The following is a 9,656-nucleotide window of genomic DNA, read 5'->3' as shown; positions in this document are numbered from 1 at the left end:
GTACCTCACAAGTAATGTGTTAGTTCTTAATTCTTGTATCCAGTGTTACTATCTAGAGGATCTGAGGTAAGAAAATAATCACTTTTTAAAATTCCATACAATAGAATATGATGAAGTCAACTAAAATGAAACAGTTCTGTAGGTACTGAAATTGAATTCAACTATCAATCCATCCATAAATAGATAACTAGATAGAGATAGATAGAGAAATGGAAGGAAGGAAGGAAGGAAGGAAGGAAGGAAGGAAGGAAGGAAGGAAGGAAGGAAGGAAGGAAGGGAGGGAAAAAAGTACAGTGAATAACAGCACTTCTCTTGGCAAAAAAAGTTTCTTGTATGATTGAAATATCTTCTGAAGAATACACAAATAATAAATCATAATTATTTCCTCCAAGGTAGGTAATTGGCTGGTATGGTTCTTTTTCTTATGTGCCATTATAAAGCCTTTAAAATTTGTAGCTATATATGTATTACTCATTCATTAAAATTATTTTTTAAAAAAGGAAATGAACGATTACCATGAAAATAGATTTCACATAAATAAATAAATAAATAAATAAATAAATAAATAAATAAATAAATAAAGCAAGCAAGCAAGCCAGCCAGCCAACCAAGTATTTTTCTGTTTATATCCCAAGAATATAAGATTCCTCATTCAACTGATAAGTGTGAGAGTGGTAAGCAGGACTACATGATACTAGGTCTTAAAAACCATGTTGAGGTTGCTAAAATTTATTCTATGTGCAATTGGAGGCCATACTAGCCCACTGAGTAGCTTTGCATTGAGAAGAGAATTTTCACAAGTTTTTGGTAAAAAATGAATTAGATGAGAAAAAATGTGGAGGAGGATCTATTAGAGGTTGGTGCAATAACCCATATTTGCATGTAGGCTCTGATAAAAGAAGATGGGACAGATAAACTGGGGACTTTAAATTTTATGTTTTATGTAATTCTGTGAGCCATTGTGTGACTGTCAAAAATAGCAAATTATCTGGATCCTATATCACAGTTTTTGGCAAAATCACATCTCTATATTCCATTTTATCTCATGACAGACAAGTCAGTCATATTTCAGAAAGCATTTTTCCCTTTCAGCTTATTATAATATGTTACCAATTCTTATGACAATTAGTTTCTCAGAATCACCTTACATTAACAACATAATTTGAAAAGCTTAATGCTCTCATATTTGTCCAAGAAATATATAAGTAATCTGATTCTACAGACTACTTCTGATCTCCTAGGAAACCACCATAGTCAAGGGAAATATTGATTGAGGTAAATGCTGTCTTAGATGGTTAAAATACTCCAGTCGGAGACACCGAAATAAGATAAAATAGTATTTGCATAAATCAATACTCTTAATACTCAAGCTTCTCAAGGATATAGTGCCTGTTATATCCTTGCTTGCCTTTGGAAGTAAATATCTTGATTTTCATTTTCCCCATTCTTTGGGCTCTATGATTGTAGTTTTCCAGTTCCCAAAAGAAGAAAAGCTTTGTGGAAGAATTTAAAGTTTTTAAGAGAAAATCTTTGAAAGCCATATTTACCTTCATTTTTTAAAAAGGTGGGGGGAGGCTAAAATATATTGAAGACAAATATCCCTAGTGATGTGACCATTGAAAAGAGGAATATGTTAAAGTATCTCCAAATAGTATTTTTTAATGTTTTTAGGAAGACATATACTTGCTCTTTGAGATATATTACCAGGGATTAGGCTAAAAATATTTCTGTGTTTATATCAAGCTGAACAGATAGTTCTATCTCTAACAACTTATAGACAGAGGCCTTAATCAGAAACACAACAAAGAGAAGTGATAAGCGACTAAGAAACAAAATACACTGACTTATGTCTACCAGATTAGCACAGGTTCAGGACTTAATATTTTTAATTTGGTAGGGGGTTTCTGGTAAGTGTTTTGTGTGTGATATTCTTCTAAGGGAAAAATGACATTTCCTTTATTTTTTTTAGAAATTCATAATAGTTTACATTAGCTACTATAACAAATAAATCTCAAAACGTCTTTTGACTCTAATTTGGAAGAAGTTCACTTATGAGAATTTCCAAACAGAAATGTTATTCTTCTCCAGGCACTGATTTAGGAAACTCAGATCCTTTTATCTAGTTGTATGGTCATCTTTAACACATAGCTTCCAAGATTGTTGTGATTCTGCATCAAAGATGTTGATGGAAAAAAGAGTATAGGGGAAGTACATAATATGTAAATATATATTATATGTATTATATATATTATACTATAGATGTATATATACATATACACAATTTATACATCACATTTTATTTATCCATTCATTCACTGAGAGACACAGTTTGTTTGCATTTCTTGGCTATTGTGATAATGCTTATTATCTCATGTCTTTTTTTCATGACAATCATTCTACAGAAGTGAGGTGATATTTCATTATGGCTTTGATTTGCATTTTCCTGATGATTGGTGATGTTGAGTACCTTTGGATGTACTGGTTTGGTCATATGCATGTCTTCTTTAGAAAAATACTGCTTTAAGTTCTCTGACCATTTTTTAGTAAATTATTTGGGTGAGTTTTGTTTGCTCATTTGCTTTGCAATTCATTTGTATAAGTTACTTATGTATTTTAGATATAAACTCCTTATCAGATACATGGTTTACAAATATATCCTTCCATTTAGTAGGTTGCCTAATTATTCAGTAGATTGTTTCTTTTGCTATGCAGAAGCATTTTAATTTGATGTAGTTTCACATGTTTATTTTTGCTTTTGCTGCTTGTACTTTAAATTTTATATCCAAAAAAATTATTGCCAAGACCCATATTGAGAAGCTTTTTCCATATATATCCTTCTAGGAGTTTTAGGGTTTGAGATCTAACATTTAAGTCTCTAATTCATTTCAAGTTAATTTTTATGAGTGGTGTAAGATAGATTCATTTTTTTTGTTCCTTTAAATGGAAAATTTCAAATGTTGTCTTTGAGTTCACTGATTCCTTATCTGCATGATCAAGTCTGTTGTTGAAGCTCTTTACTGAATTTTTCAGTTCTATCATTGTATTCTTCAGCCCCAGGATCTCTGTTTGATTCTTTTTTATGCTTTTTATTTATTCATTTTGTTTATGAAGTGATTTCCTGCTTTGTTGTCCATATATATTCTCTTGTATTTCATTTAGTTTAAGATGATGATTTTGAATTCCTTGTCAGGCAAACAGTAAATCTCCATTTCTTTGAAGTTGGTTATACATGCTTTATTAGTTTCCTTTGGTGGTGTCATATTGGTCTGATTCTTCTTGATTCATGAGTTTTGTGCTTGTGTCAGTATATTTGAGAAAAGACTCCTTTTTCAGGCTTCACAGATTGGTTTCTGTACATAAATACCTTTTCCTGTTTGTTCTCCAGGGTTTTATATAGGGTTATATCTAGAATTGCTGTCATGCTGGGTTGGATCTGGTTAAGATTGCTTAGTGGGGTGCTGCTAGGACAAGGGTCCATTTCAAGATCCATAGCTGGATCTTCAGACAACCTATTATCAGGTGTATGACAGGTATGGCCATGTCAGGTGTATGCCAGGTCCCTGGAAGATCAGTTGTCTAGTCACCAGATGGATTCCTGGGTGGGCAGGACTGGCTCAGGACTTGCTGAGAGAAGCAAAAATCAAGCCCCAAATTAGTTTCAGTTCCCAGATCAATCTTCAAGATTGAGGTCTACAGACTTATCTCTGGAAGCATATCTAGGTGTCTCTCCCACCTGGTCTCTGGGTGGGATGGACTGGCCCCTGATCATTTCTGAAAGGGCTAGAGCTAAGTAAAGGTCCCTTTTAGGATCTCTTGAGGCACAGATGTGTCTCCTACCCGGTCCCTGTGACAGGAAGACTTCCTGTGGACTGTAGCTGAGAAAGCCTGGAACCAAGTATAATCCCTTTTTAGGGCCTCCAGTAGTACAAATGAGGGTATCTCCCACTGGTAACCTGGGCCATCAAGAAACCACAGACCATAGTTGTGAGGTGCTAGAGCCAAAGATAAGGCGGTCTCAGGATCTCCAAGAGCATAGGAATGTGTCCTACTAGGTCCCAGGGTTGGCAGAGCTGGCAGGTCTGGTGGTGGACTATAGCTTTGATATGATTGGAGTCAAGTACAGGACCCTTCAAGATATCCATGGGTGCAGCCAGGAGCCATCTCCTGCTGGGTCTCTGTGGTTGGGTGGCACTGGAGCCCAATAAAGGGCCCTTTCAAAATCTCTGGGGTTGCACAGGATAGTGTCTCCTGCTGAGACCTTGGATCCTCAGAACTGCTAGTCCTTCTGCTGAGGACTATGACTGTGAAGAAGTTGGAGCTGCATATAGGGCCCTCTCAGGTCTCTGGGGATGCAGATGGGAGTGTCGCCTGCAGGCTCCCTATTCCAGAAAGACTATTTGTAGAGTGTGGCTGACCAAGAGGGGCTAATGCTGATTCATGGACCACTTCAGAGTCCACAGCCAGGACAAAGGTCTGTAAGTCTTCTACAAAACACACAGGTAGGTGTGACTCCTCCCTCAACCCCTGGCATATAGCACTAGCAACAGATCCAAAGCCAAATAGCCCTATAGCTGAGTTTTCATGGGTACAGAGGTGTTTTCATTTCTGTGGCCTGGACCACAGTCAACAAATAAGCTTCCTTGGGTGTGAGCCTGCTTCTTAAAACAGCCTTGGTCTTGATCTGCACTAGGGTTTCACAGTCTCCTACCTAGATCCCAAAGTTCCAGCAAAGGCACTTTTGTCTGTGGATGAATGCCAAATTATTATTGTTGAGAAGGGAGATATATAGGCCACATCTTACCTGGCTATTTTACTGATGTCACTTAGTCTTTTTTTTTCTTTAAATAAATATGTTTATGTTCTTTAATAGGAGTCATCATGTATAGTGTAGAAGAAGAGAATAAAGATAACAATGATCTTCTTTTTGCCAGGGGATAACATTTTAAAAAGCCATTGAGAGGTGTGGCATAATCTTCAAGAATAGATAAGCAAGTTATGCTATGAAATACAGCATTATGTGCTCCAACAAATCAAGTTTTTTTTTTAAGATTTTATTTGTTTATTCATGAGAGACATGAGGGGGGTGGGTGCGAGCAGAGACATAAGCAGAGGGAGAAGCAGGCTCCATGCTGGGACCCCTGGGCTGAAGGTGGTGCTAAACCACTAAGCCACCTGAGTTGCCCAACAAATCAAGTTTGTTTTTTTGCTTTTTGTTTTTTGTTTTTTTTTTCAAAATAAAGCAGTTTTATTGTGTACATGAATAAAAACAGTATGGGAAATACATTGGAGTTAAGCATACTTTAACTTTTTTACTATTTGAGGGACAAAGCCTAGAGGTCCTCACAGTAATATACAGAAAATAGAACAAGTAACATCTTTATACAATAAACTGTTAGAAATGATAAGTTTAGGGATCCCTGGGTGGCACAGCGGTTTGGCGCCTGCCTTTGGCCCAGGGCGCGATCCTGGAGACCTGGGATCGAATCCCACGTCGGGCTCCCGGTGCATGGAGCCTGCTTCTCCCTCTGCCTATGTCTCTGCCTCTCTCTCTCTCTCTCTCTCTCTCTCTGTGTGTGACTATCATAAATAAATAAAAATTTATATAAAAAAAGACTATTAAAGAAAAAAAAAGAAATGATAAGTTTAAGTGTAAAGTTGTGCGTGCCTGCGGCTCATAAAGATTATCATGTATAGACTGGACCCTTCCCTATGTTAGATATTAAAAACACAACACAACCAAAAAAATCTTGGGTACTTAGAATTGACTGAGTACTGTAAAAATTCATAGTAATAAATGATGACAGTAGTAGTATTAAATCAAAAATAGTCAAGCATATATAGTGTTCCATTGAAGCAAAGGCATAGTTCATCTTCTCAAATTATTAAAAAATATATAATTCCAGTTTCTTTTTCTTGAGTTTGGAAAATTCTGTTTGCCAGAAAGCTAAGAAAAATGTATACCTTCTGCACTGAATCCATGTAGCAATCTGATGAAGTCATCTATGTGCATGGAACGGGCCCACTTGTCACTAAAACCTGTGCTGGTTAGGATTTGCTGTATTTTATCTGCTATGCTGAAATTTTCTGGTATTATAATATTATGGAGTGAACAGTGGATTCTGTAGTTTTTTTCCAATAGCTGTTGCACTGCGCTTGACTTAAATGCAGCAGAGAGTGTCTTGTTCTTCCTAACAAAGGTGATCCTTACTAGGCCATCCCATTCCTGAAAATTGATGGGTGGTGGTGGGTTCTTAGGTTCTATTCTTACCACACTGGATTCTACCTTGGGTGGTGGCCTGAAGTTATTCTTTCCAACTTTCATCAGATGGTCCACACGTGCTAACAGCTGTATGTTGATTGAGAGTCTGCAGTATAATTTATCTCCAGGCATTGCAACTAGTCGGAGAGCAAATTCTCTTTGAAACATAAGTACAGCACATCTGAAAAAAGGTCGGTGCAGCAACAGCTTGAAGACAAAGGGGGAAGAGATCTGATACGGCAAATTTGCCACGCAAGCATCAAAGAATGGCAGATCTGTTTTCAACACATCACCCACCAGTACCTGAAGCTTGCTGGCCAGAGGCGTGCCCTGAACTCTTTTGTGAGGTTCCGCTACTAGCCTTGGGTCAAGTTCACAGGCAATTACCTTTTTTACCTTTTCTAGCAACTCAACAGTCATATTGCCAGTTCCAGGTCCAACTTCCAGCACCACATCAGTTGGTCCTAAGGCAGCCTTGTCGATGATGCTGTTCACAACGAGAGGGTTTTTCAGTATGTGCTGCCCAATCCCCGTGTTGAACGTCAGTCCTCCCGCGCTTTTCAGCTCCCGGCTCTGCTTGAGCCGCTCGCGGCGGCGACCGCTCGTCCCCGCCTTGATCTTCGGCATCGCGGCGGGCGCAGACCCACAGGCCTCGGGCACGACAGCGGCCCCAAGGGGCGCCCCCAGGGCCACACGTGGGCTCTGCCCCGGGTACGGCGTGCACCTGTCCGCGGTGCATCCCGGAGGGACCCAAATCAAGTTGGAAGAGTAATTCTCACACTTGATAACTTTATGTCAGTACATGCTAAAGATCCCAGCTCATAATGCTGATGTTGAATGTGTTTTCTCAGTAAAGAATGTTGAATGGGCAAAAGAACCAAATACTTTTTATATAAACATTGTGCCAGTTATGTTACGATGTAAATGGAATATATATTATAACTGCAAGGGATTTTATAAGCAAATTCCATGAAACAAGGAACTATTAAGCAGAGCTAAAACAAGGCAATATAATTAAAGAAAGAGGTATAGAATTTGGATATGTGTAGTTTATTTCAGATGTGCAATAATTTTTCAGTATTAGTGTGTCCTGAGTAATAGTCTTTATCTCAGTATACATATACATAGGCAATTAAAAATAATTCAAATTTACCTGAACATCCTGTATTTTTATTTTTTTATTTTTTTTTCTTTTTTATTTATTTTTTTTTTTTTATTTTTTTTTTCATCCTGTATTTTTATTTGTTAAATTTGGCAATCCAACCTAATAACAAGTATTCAATCCCACAATTTATCTTTACCACTCTAAGGATTTACCAGTGTTTATGTTGTCAACCCTCTGAAAGCTAGCATGCTAATTTAGTGGTTAAAGGCAAGTAGGAGGAGCCAAACTATTTGTGTTCAAATCCTGATTCTTTATTTTTTTTTTAAGATTTTATTTATTTATTCATGAAAGACACAGAAACATAGGCAGAGAGAGAAGCAAGCTCCATGCAGGGAGCCTGATGTGGGACTCGATCCCCGGACTCCAGGACCACACCCTGGGCCGAAGTCAGGCACTAAACCGCTGAGCCATCCAGTGATCCCCTCAAATCCTGCTTCTTTAGATGTCTCAACTTTCCTGTTACTTAAACTCTGACATTCTCTATCCCTAAAGGTAGAGTTGAAAACAATATCTACCCTCAGAAGACTGACAGGTGAGTTAACACTTGGAAAGGCATTTTTCATAGTATGCACCATACAAAACATACTACTCAACATTCTTCAGGCTAGAGTCAAGGTTGTACATCCTGCAGATATAGAGATTTTGCTTATCTGTCTTTTGCATCCTTCACAATACCATACATATAGTAGATAATCAAGAATATTCTCTGAAGGAATCAATGAGCAAAATATAACAATTAATTGTGGCCCTTAAATTCTCTTCTACATGCAATTCATAAAGGAGCCTGGATGAATTCCATCCATGGAATTACCTTGCAAACAGTATTGTCAGTGCTAGGAAACATCCAGGTAAAAGGAAAAAGTATATTACATATGGATCCTTCGAAGGGTCCTATGTAAATAAAAGTATCTGAAGTTAATTTGCCTAAAGGATACACTGAGTGCTGTTTTAGGTAAACAAAAGAAACAATCAGGAATGAGGAAACACACTGCAGAGAGCTTCCAGAGTTTGGGGAGCTCAGCCAAATGCAAAAAAGTTTAACCAGGAACTACTAAACAAAGGTTAAATTCCCAGGCTGTTTACTCTGTTTTACAGTGAAATCCTTCCTCATAGTCCATCAAATCCAAATGGACTAAGAGGGAAAATGATGAAGGGAAATGTCCTGCTTCACTGAAGAATAGCATAAAGCAGAGTTTCTCAAGCTTTTTATGTATTAGAATCACCTTGAAGGTTAAATGCAGATTCCTTAGTTCCCAGGTGATGTTGATGCTTCTGGTCAAGGGACCACATATGTAGAACCACTGACCTAGAGGAATAAAATTGAGAGGCACAGAATACCATAAATAGTTTTTCTTTCCTCTTAGCTCTTCATTCCTACAAGCCCTATCCACAAGGAGAAGGTACCCATTAATGGCTATTTTACTAGCTGACACAGGATTTTGCCTCTGAATTAAGCTTTTAATGAGATTTCTCCACAGGTAAACCAAGTAATTTCACCTGCTGCAAAAAAGTGAAACGATTCTATGAGAAGCAGCACCTTAAGTTAAAATCCTCTGTAAATGGAGAGAGGAAATTTAAACTTAAAGCATCATATGTGGTAAATTGAGAACCAAAACATGGCCTATGCAGCTTTGCCAAGGTCAAATGACTCCTGGTTTTCTCCCCCAACCATGAAATGGAACCATTCATTCCTTGCCAAGAATCTGTGCTGACAGCCCATATGGGGAGGCTTCAGTGGGACCCAACTCTGTACCTCAACCTTCTGAAAGTGGGCCCCTGCCCTGCCCTCTGTTCCCCCTTTGCCTCTAAATTCGTCCCATCTTTCAGTGCTCCAATTCAAGCCCTAGCCTCTTTTCCTCTTTACTGAAAGCCAAGAGCCATGGGAATCTAGACCAAGTATGTCAGCATTCAAGTACATACTTTTTCTAATAAACATCCAGATATCCAAGTATGACTTACATATAGGTAGATATTTTGCTGAGAAATGAGACTTCTTACATCTACATAGCTTAACCAACAGAACGAGAACTAGAAGACCTGTGCCAGTTAAATCCTTTTAACTCTTTGTTCCAGGAAATTCTTGTCCAGGAAGATAAAGCTATAAAATAATTGACATGATTCTTTGTTTCAACAAACTCCTAAAAACCAATTTGTCCTGGGCAAACAGTGAGTTAGTTAATCAAGATCCACTTCAAGGCCCTACCATTGCCATGTACACCAATGCCAAACTAT

At 38.0% G+C, this 9,656-nt stretch overlaps 1 pseudogene; it reads right to left on the bottom strand.

The window, feature by feature from the left end:
• Nucleotides 1-5,819: 5,819 nt before the first annotated feature.
• On the bottom strand, nt 5,820-6,966 carry LOC140616413 (dimethyladenosine transferase pseudogene; annotated as a pseudogene).
• Nucleotides 6,967-9,656: the final 2,690 nt, after the last annotated feature.

The sequence above is a fragment of the Canis lupus genome, chromosome 24 (assembly GCF_048164855.1).
Source record: "Canis lupus baileyi chromosome 24, mCanLup2.hap1, whole genome shotgun sequence".
Lineage (NCBI taxonomy): Eukaryota > Metazoa > Chordata > Mammalia > Carnivora > Canidae > Canis > Canis lupus.
This window is presented reverse-complemented; position numbering and strand designations above follow the sequence as displayed.